The following is a 6,923-nucleotide window of genomic DNA, read 5'->3' as shown; positions in this document are numbered from 1 at the left end:
CAAGCGCTTCCAGGCCTCCTCACTGTCAGCAAGCCAGGCGGTGTCATCCGCACAGCGCAGCCTGTTGGGCTCTTCTTCCTATAAGCCAGCGTCTCCTAGCATTAGCTCAGCACACAGGTAGATGATTCAGTATGAGGAGAGGATGCCATTGCGGATGCACACCTCTCCTGGTTTCTAAACCCAGCCGGATGCTCTTGTTCTGCTTGCACAGCTGCCTCTGGATCCACGCACAAGTTCCGCATGAACACAGCGACGTGTCCCGAAATCCCCATTCTTCGCAAGGTTATCCTTGGTTTATTGCGGCATAAACCTGGCATCGTCAGTGAAACACCAGTGGATGCCACTCTAGTCTTCCCTGCTTGCAGCCAAGTTCCATCTGGCAGCAGACGCCAGGGAGAGAGGACTGACAAGGTGCGCGTATTCTCTGTTCAAGCAGGTTATCATTCATTAAGTCTTCCGAAAAGTATTTGCTGAGTGTCTGCTCTGTGTGCGAGGGGCCAGGCCTTAGTTTGTGTGCTTGGCACGCACCAGCCAATAAAATAATGATCCTCGGTAGCGTGGACCTGGCTTTCAGGGTGTGGTACCAGACGGAAGATATGGTCCTGTGCAAACTACATGAGGTTTTACAAGACAAGCGGTGTGACGAACTGGAGAGTTAAAGGCGCTGCGGTGAAGGAAACGGGGTGGGCAGTTCCAGTTTTAAATGGGGCCACCGGGCGTCTCATTGAGAGCGTGCACTTTGAGCGATGACTTTGGGTGGTCTGGAAGTGGACTCTGTCGACACGCAGGGAAAGGACACTCTTGGGAGAGGGAATGGGTCAGTGCACCGGTCGCACAGCTCGGGGGTGGTCTGCCTGACTTGTGTGAGGAACTGGGAGGCCCGTGTGCCTGGTGTTGCATGAGAGAAACGGGGAGGCCAGACAGGCGAGCAGGGGCGGCAGGGCAGCATCACACGAGGATTGTGGGTCATCACGGAGCACGTGGCCTATACAGCGAGTCACACGTGGGGCCATTTCAGCATTTGAGCAGGAGGGACACGAGCTCCTAACCTGAGGTTTTAGAAGTCTCCCTCTGGCTGCTCTGCTGAACGCGCAGAAGCCGGGGAGACGTGTCCACTTAGGCCCCCTTGTTGTGTGCGAGCAGGAGGTGGTGGTGACCATGAGCTGTTGAGGTTGGTGATGGCGGTGAGAAGCGGCAGGGATTCTGCCTTCCTCCGGGTGAAAGACATGAGCAAGACCAAAACGTTCTCAGAACCCAAGGCTTCTGGTGGGCCCTGTGTGGGTCCTCGTTAGAATAAAAACCAAACCCCGAAGCACCATCACCAACAAAACAATGAACACAACTCGTGCCGACTCCCAGAGACCATGTCGGACAGTCCAACTGCCCCTTAGGGTTTCCTGCTCTGTAATCTTTCTGGAAGCATTTGACCACATCTTCCTCCCAGGGAGCCGCCGGTGGGTTAGAACCGCTGGTCTTGTGGTTAGCAGCCAAGTGTGTAACGACCGCACCACCTAGTCAACTTTCAAGAAGACCGGATGCGGCTGATCGACACCTCCCCATGGCTGCATCTTCTTTTCCTCCTGGACGGGATGTGCGCGGATGGCTCTTCGGGCAGCAGGGTAAGGGTTGCACAGCCCAGAGCAGCTAACTGAGCTGGAACTAGTTCAGGATGAAAAATAAGACGTCAAGAAAGGGGGAATCGATCACAAGGATCAACCTAGAACCCCCTCCCAGGGGGACAAACAACGGAAAAGTGGGTAAGGGGCGATGGAGGATGATGTAAGATATAGAAAAAATAATCTATAACTTATCAAGGGCTCATGAGGGAAGGTGGTGGGGGGAGGGAGGGGGAAGATGGGGAGCTGGTATCAGGGGCTCAAGTGGGAAGAGAATGCTTTGAAAATGATGATGGCGCCATATGTGCAAATGTGCTTGACACACTGGATGAATGTATGGATTGTGATAAGAGATGTAAGAGCCCCAATAAAAGTATTAAAAAAAAAAGAGAGAGAGAAAGAAATGGAACCCGAATGCCGCTTATGAAAACCTCACACATTTCGTCTTGATGAAGGCCGGACATGTTTTTAGTAAAAAAGTATGCTGTTCCTTAATGTTTCTTGTAAGACTGATTCGGTCCTCTCTCCAAACTGCCCTCCCCATCCCCTCGGTGCCCCTACATTAGACTCTGGGACTACGGGGGAATGTGTTACTGTACTTGCTTTATTTGATGGAAGGTCTCCCCCCTGCCACCCATCTTTTTTGGTCTTAAAATCTACGTTTTGTGGTCTGTTCCCAGGTTGCACATACACTGAGTGTGAGCGCAGGCTAAAGTGTCCTCCGAGAAGGAGAGCGTGAACCCGCTTGCTTTGCTGTGTGCCACCTCTCGGGCTTGGAGGAGACTGGATTACCACCGAGCAATGGCTTCCCGAGTGGGGGGTCTTCTGGAAGCCCGCACACCTCATTCATTTACGTTACCTCCGTTTCCAGCCAAGGTGACCTGCTAGGCGGGATAGGCATTTGCATATCACAAAAGGCTTAGGCTAAGGTTTTCCACGATCATCACCGTCTCCCTCCTTCCTCTTCCTCTGGTCGACACGGCCAGACATCATGTTTGGAGCATACGTGTCACAGCTCCTGCCTGTGCTGAGACAACCATTTGGCCAGCTGTCCCTGAGGCCATTTCTCGGCTGGGGACGAAGGGATTCGAAAGGTGTAGCCTCATTTGCTCGTCTCTCCTTTTTCTGTCAAGTCTTGTCTTTTTGGAGCTCTGGTCTGTTCCATAACAGTGATGATCTGAGCCGAGCTTCAGTTGTTGGTTCTTTTTTTTCTTCTTCTAAATCTCGGGCTACTTTTAATGTATGTGACCTGGAAACCCCCCAGAATCACTCGATGGCAGTGAGTTTGGTTTTGGGGGCGGAGTCTTGGATAAGCTCAGCCGGTTTTCTTGACCCTGAGTGGGTGGCATGTGCAGGTTCTGCTAAGGGTTGGGGAATCCACAGTGTGCTCGGAGGAAGGCCTTCTTGTGCCAATCCTCTAGGGCAGCGATTCTCCACCTTTCTAAGGCTGCAACCCTTTAGTGTAACTCCTCATGTGGTGGTGACCCCCCAACCATAAAGTTATTTTTGTTGCGACTTCATCACTGTCATTTTGCTACTGTTAGGAATTGGGTGACCCCTGTGAAAGGGTTGTTCGGCTCCCCCAAGTGGGGTCACGACCCACAGGTTGAGAACCGCTGCTCTAGGGTCTTATTTTGTGCAGGGGAGAGAATGGGTGCTTGCTGGCCTTTTTCTTTTTCCAGCTTTTCACTTGAACATTCTCAAATGTAAAGAAAATGCAATAACCCCAGATACTTTCCACCCAGAGGTAACACACTATGAAGTGGCGTGCAACACTCGAGCCATTTGCGCTGTCTCCTTAGACGCTTGTGAGGCATGTGCACACACGTGCACACGCGCACTTTATAGGAGATGTCAGGACACTGCCCACAAATACCTCAGGGTGCAGCACTTAAAAATAAGTCCATTTTCCTGCGTATCTGAAACATCATTGTCATGCTAAATAAAACTAAATAATAATTTCATAACATCATCTAAGATGAGTCTATATAAATTTTCCCACTGTTCCAAATATGTATTTTATACTTTCCACCCCCACCCTCTGAATCCAGCCGAGTTTCTTACATGGCATTTGATGGTTATGTATTTTTAAAAACCTCAAATCTAAACTACTCTTGCTCCTCTTCCTTTTTTCCATGACCCTGACTTTTTTGGGGGGGTGGGGGTGGGAGGGCTGGTTCTTAATTGCAGATAGACACGTGTCAGTTTTCAGTATTGACACAGTTGTCCTGTTGGTATCTTTCTCTCCCCCTCCCTCCCTCCTTCCTAGTTGACCCCAAACAAGACCACACCAAAGGAAAGTACATTTTAAGCCATTAAGTTGCAGGACGCACACCTAACACACCGCACAGAAACCTCACCAAAAGGGGGCGCTGGGTGAGGAACAGGCTTTGGCAAGACCAGCACCCCGCCAGCCTGCAGAGTAGAGGGAGAACTCACAGCCAAGTGGGGTGGCCTGTGCACCCCAGCCCCAAAGAGGTCGTGTTTCCCGAGAAGAGAGATTTTGCAGACGGGTTTTGTGCAGAAGCTATTCGCGATTTCTCCGGCACTTTGAGCCATGGTTCTCCACCCTCCTAATGCCTCCACCCTTTAATGCAGTTCCTCATGTGGTGGTGACCCCCCAACCGTAAAATTATTTTCGTTGCTACTTCATAACTGTTATTTTGCTACTGTTAGGAGTCCGGTGACCCCTGTGAAAGGGTCATTCAACCCCCAAAGGGGTCACGACCCACAGGTTAAGAACCGCTGACTCTGAGAGACAGCAGCGTCAGCCCAGAGTAGGGCCACAAGATGAGTTTTGGATGACTGAATCCTGGTACATGGTTTTCTTCTCTGACTTAAAAAAAAAAGGCAGGAAGCAAGTAAGCGGTTACCCCCAGAGGGGCACGTGCTGCATTCTGTGAGTAGCTGGGGCAGGAGAAAGGAGGGCACAGCGCTGTAACCCCCAGACCCAGGGATCTCAGCGGACTAATTGGTTTGGTCCTTTCTGATGACATGAAATACAATTCACCTTGCTCCAAGATAGAATGAAGGTGAAAACTTCAATAGCATTAAAACATTGTGTGTGGGTGCTGTGTGTGATGGCAGCTAACTCCTCTTGGAATCACCTGTCCACTTTGGCTGATGCGGTGAGGGTTCCCACCTGGGAACCTGTCCCTTGGCTTTGTTCTGTTCCCTGGAAGGCAAGTCCAGGCAGAAGGTATCTTCCAAAGTAAGAGAGGGTGAGACTAGAGGGCTGCCTCTGAGCTGTGGCACGGCTGGAATGTGTCACGTATGGTTGCCACAACTATAAGAACACCAGGTCATTACCAAGTGTGTGTCTACATCACAAGGTGCTTTTAAAGACACTGGCACCGTGTGTGTGTGCCCATTCCCTGAAATGTTCCCAAAGGTGCTCCGCCCCTAGCCTAGTTGAGGTCTCTGGGGAGAGAGGCAGAGAGAGTTTGAGACATTGAAAGGGAACAAAACAAAGAAGTGACGGGGTGTGTGGGTGAAAGAAGAAGGCATCCTTCCAATTAAAGATCTGCCCTCAGTTTAAAGGTCTCCCAGCTTCCAGCAGGCTGACCTTGGTGGGGTGGGGGTGGGGGGAGATGTCAGAGAAGTGGCTGGACGGGATGGGAGTCCTCCGCACCTCATTTAGGTCAAGTACAGACTAGTCCATCCTTTGTGAACAGCGGGTGTGCCTCTTGGGTGCCCGTCAGTTTGACTTCCAAATCACCCATCGGTCTTTCCCAGCCTGGCTACTGCCTCCTCGAGTCTATCCCCAAGCATCTTGATCTCCTCTTCACATTTGTCTTCTCTGTGAGACGACTTGTAGCTCACTCAGATGCTTCGACTTCTGGCCCACCAGTCTGATCTGCTCATCCATCTCTCGGCAACAGAACTCGCCGAGCTCGGTGTTTTCCCCTGTGCGATCCCCTTCAGGGATCATCAGTTGGCAGACGACCTCCTTGGACTCCCAGTCTGCCTCTTCAGCAGTGTGCTTCCCTTTTTTGAGTTGGATTTCCTAAAGTTCGTCTTCTAAGGCCTGGTTCTCGGTCACCGTCATGCGTCTCTCTCATTCTCAGCAACGGCGTCCTCTGATTCTTCCAGCTTCTGTAGTGCAGTGGCCAGGTGCTCCTGAGCAAGGTCCAGCCCCCGTCCGTTAGCCTGCGCAAGGAGGCCACATTTCCCCCCAGCACTTCCTGCTGGAAGTGCCCCTCCCTCTTGTCAGCATCATTGACCCGCTGCTGTGGAACCTGGATCTGTGTGGTTGTTCCCCCAGCCAAGGTGCCCCCCCAGCGATGGCTCACACACCTTCTTGCTTCCTCTGCCTCTGCTGGGTGTGCCGGTCGCTTCTCACTGCTGCTCCCACCTGCTCCACCCTGAAATCTACACTGACCGTCTGAAGAGCTCATGCCAGATGTCTTTTGTGTGCTAATGTGTATACATTTCTTTTTTAAAGTGTGTGGCTTGTTTGGATGAAAGTTTACGTAGACCATTCGCTTCCCATCTAGCAATTTGTACACACTTGGTTCCTTGACATTCGCTGGAATTCCCACAGTGCAGCAGCCGGTCTCCCCACTTCCCCCCTTGAGTTCCCCAGCTACGAGGCAGCCTTCTTTCTCACCCTTCCGACTGTGTGAGCTTTGTGTTTGAGTAAAGGCTGGTCCTTCAGTCTTAGGTGTTTGGTATCGTGAGGAGTCTGTTTCTCACAGGTGTGACTATTCACTTCACAGGCCTGTCTGTAGGTCGGCTGAACGGTGGTCTCCAGGGACAGGTTCAGTTCCAGACTTAAAGAACGACTAAGGGCCGCGGAGGCGCCCTGTTGGCATAATGGATTATGTGTTGGCTTGCTAACCACAAGGTCAGCAGTTCGAAACTACCGGTCAATCCTTGAGGGGAAAGATGCAGCTTTCTCCTCCTCTAAAGGTTTACAGCCTCGTTAAGCCCACAGTGGAAGTTCTACGCTGCCCTCTAGCGTCACTGTGAGCCGGAAGTCAGTCAGTGGCAGCGAGTTTGTAGGACCACAGTCCCGGGCATTCTGCTCATCGCTTATCAGACCAGCAAGTCTGGTCTTCCTAAAATGACATTGCGTTTTGTTCTTCGCTTGTTCCTAGTCTATCTAGGGACCCTCTGTGATCTAAATCGGAGTGGTTAGTAGCAGTAGCCAGGAACTGCCCACACCTGGCTTCGTCTCGGGTGCTGGGCTGTCCTGACCCCTCGTCCCCTTGAGTCGTCGGTTCTCTTCAGCCTTCTTTTATCTGGATGGCATCATCCCAGTTGTTGTTTTTGTTAAAGGTAATTCTTTAAAATGTTTTCTTAAAA

At 51.3% G+C, this 6,923-nt stretch overlaps 1 protein-coding gene and 1 pseudogene across 1 annotated transcript in view; one reads left to right on the top strand and one right to left on the bottom strand.

The window, feature by feature from the left end:
* The window catches only part of MED12L (mediator complex subunit 12L), a 370,846-nt gene that overhangs the window by 37,272 nt on the left and 326,651 nt on the right, over positions 1-6,923 (top strand). The gene's annotated exons all lie outside the window — the stretch shown is intronic.
* LOC115871246 overlaps positions 5,146-6,923 on the bottom strand; it is a 2,814-nt pseudogene continuing 1,036 nt past the window's right edge.

Source organism: Echinops telfairi, unplaced genomic scaffold (assembly GCF_000313985.2).
Source record: "Echinops telfairi isolate 266 unplaced genomic scaffold, ASM31398v2 ScPeMD7_4225;HRSCAF=4972, whole genome shotgun sequence".
NCBI classification, from domain to species: Eukaryota; Metazoa; Chordata; class Mammalia; order Afrosoricida; family Tenrecidae; genus Echinops; species Echinops telfairi.
The sequence above is the reverse complement of the archived record's forward strand: the minus strand, read 5'-3'. Positions and strand labels throughout refer to the sequence as shown.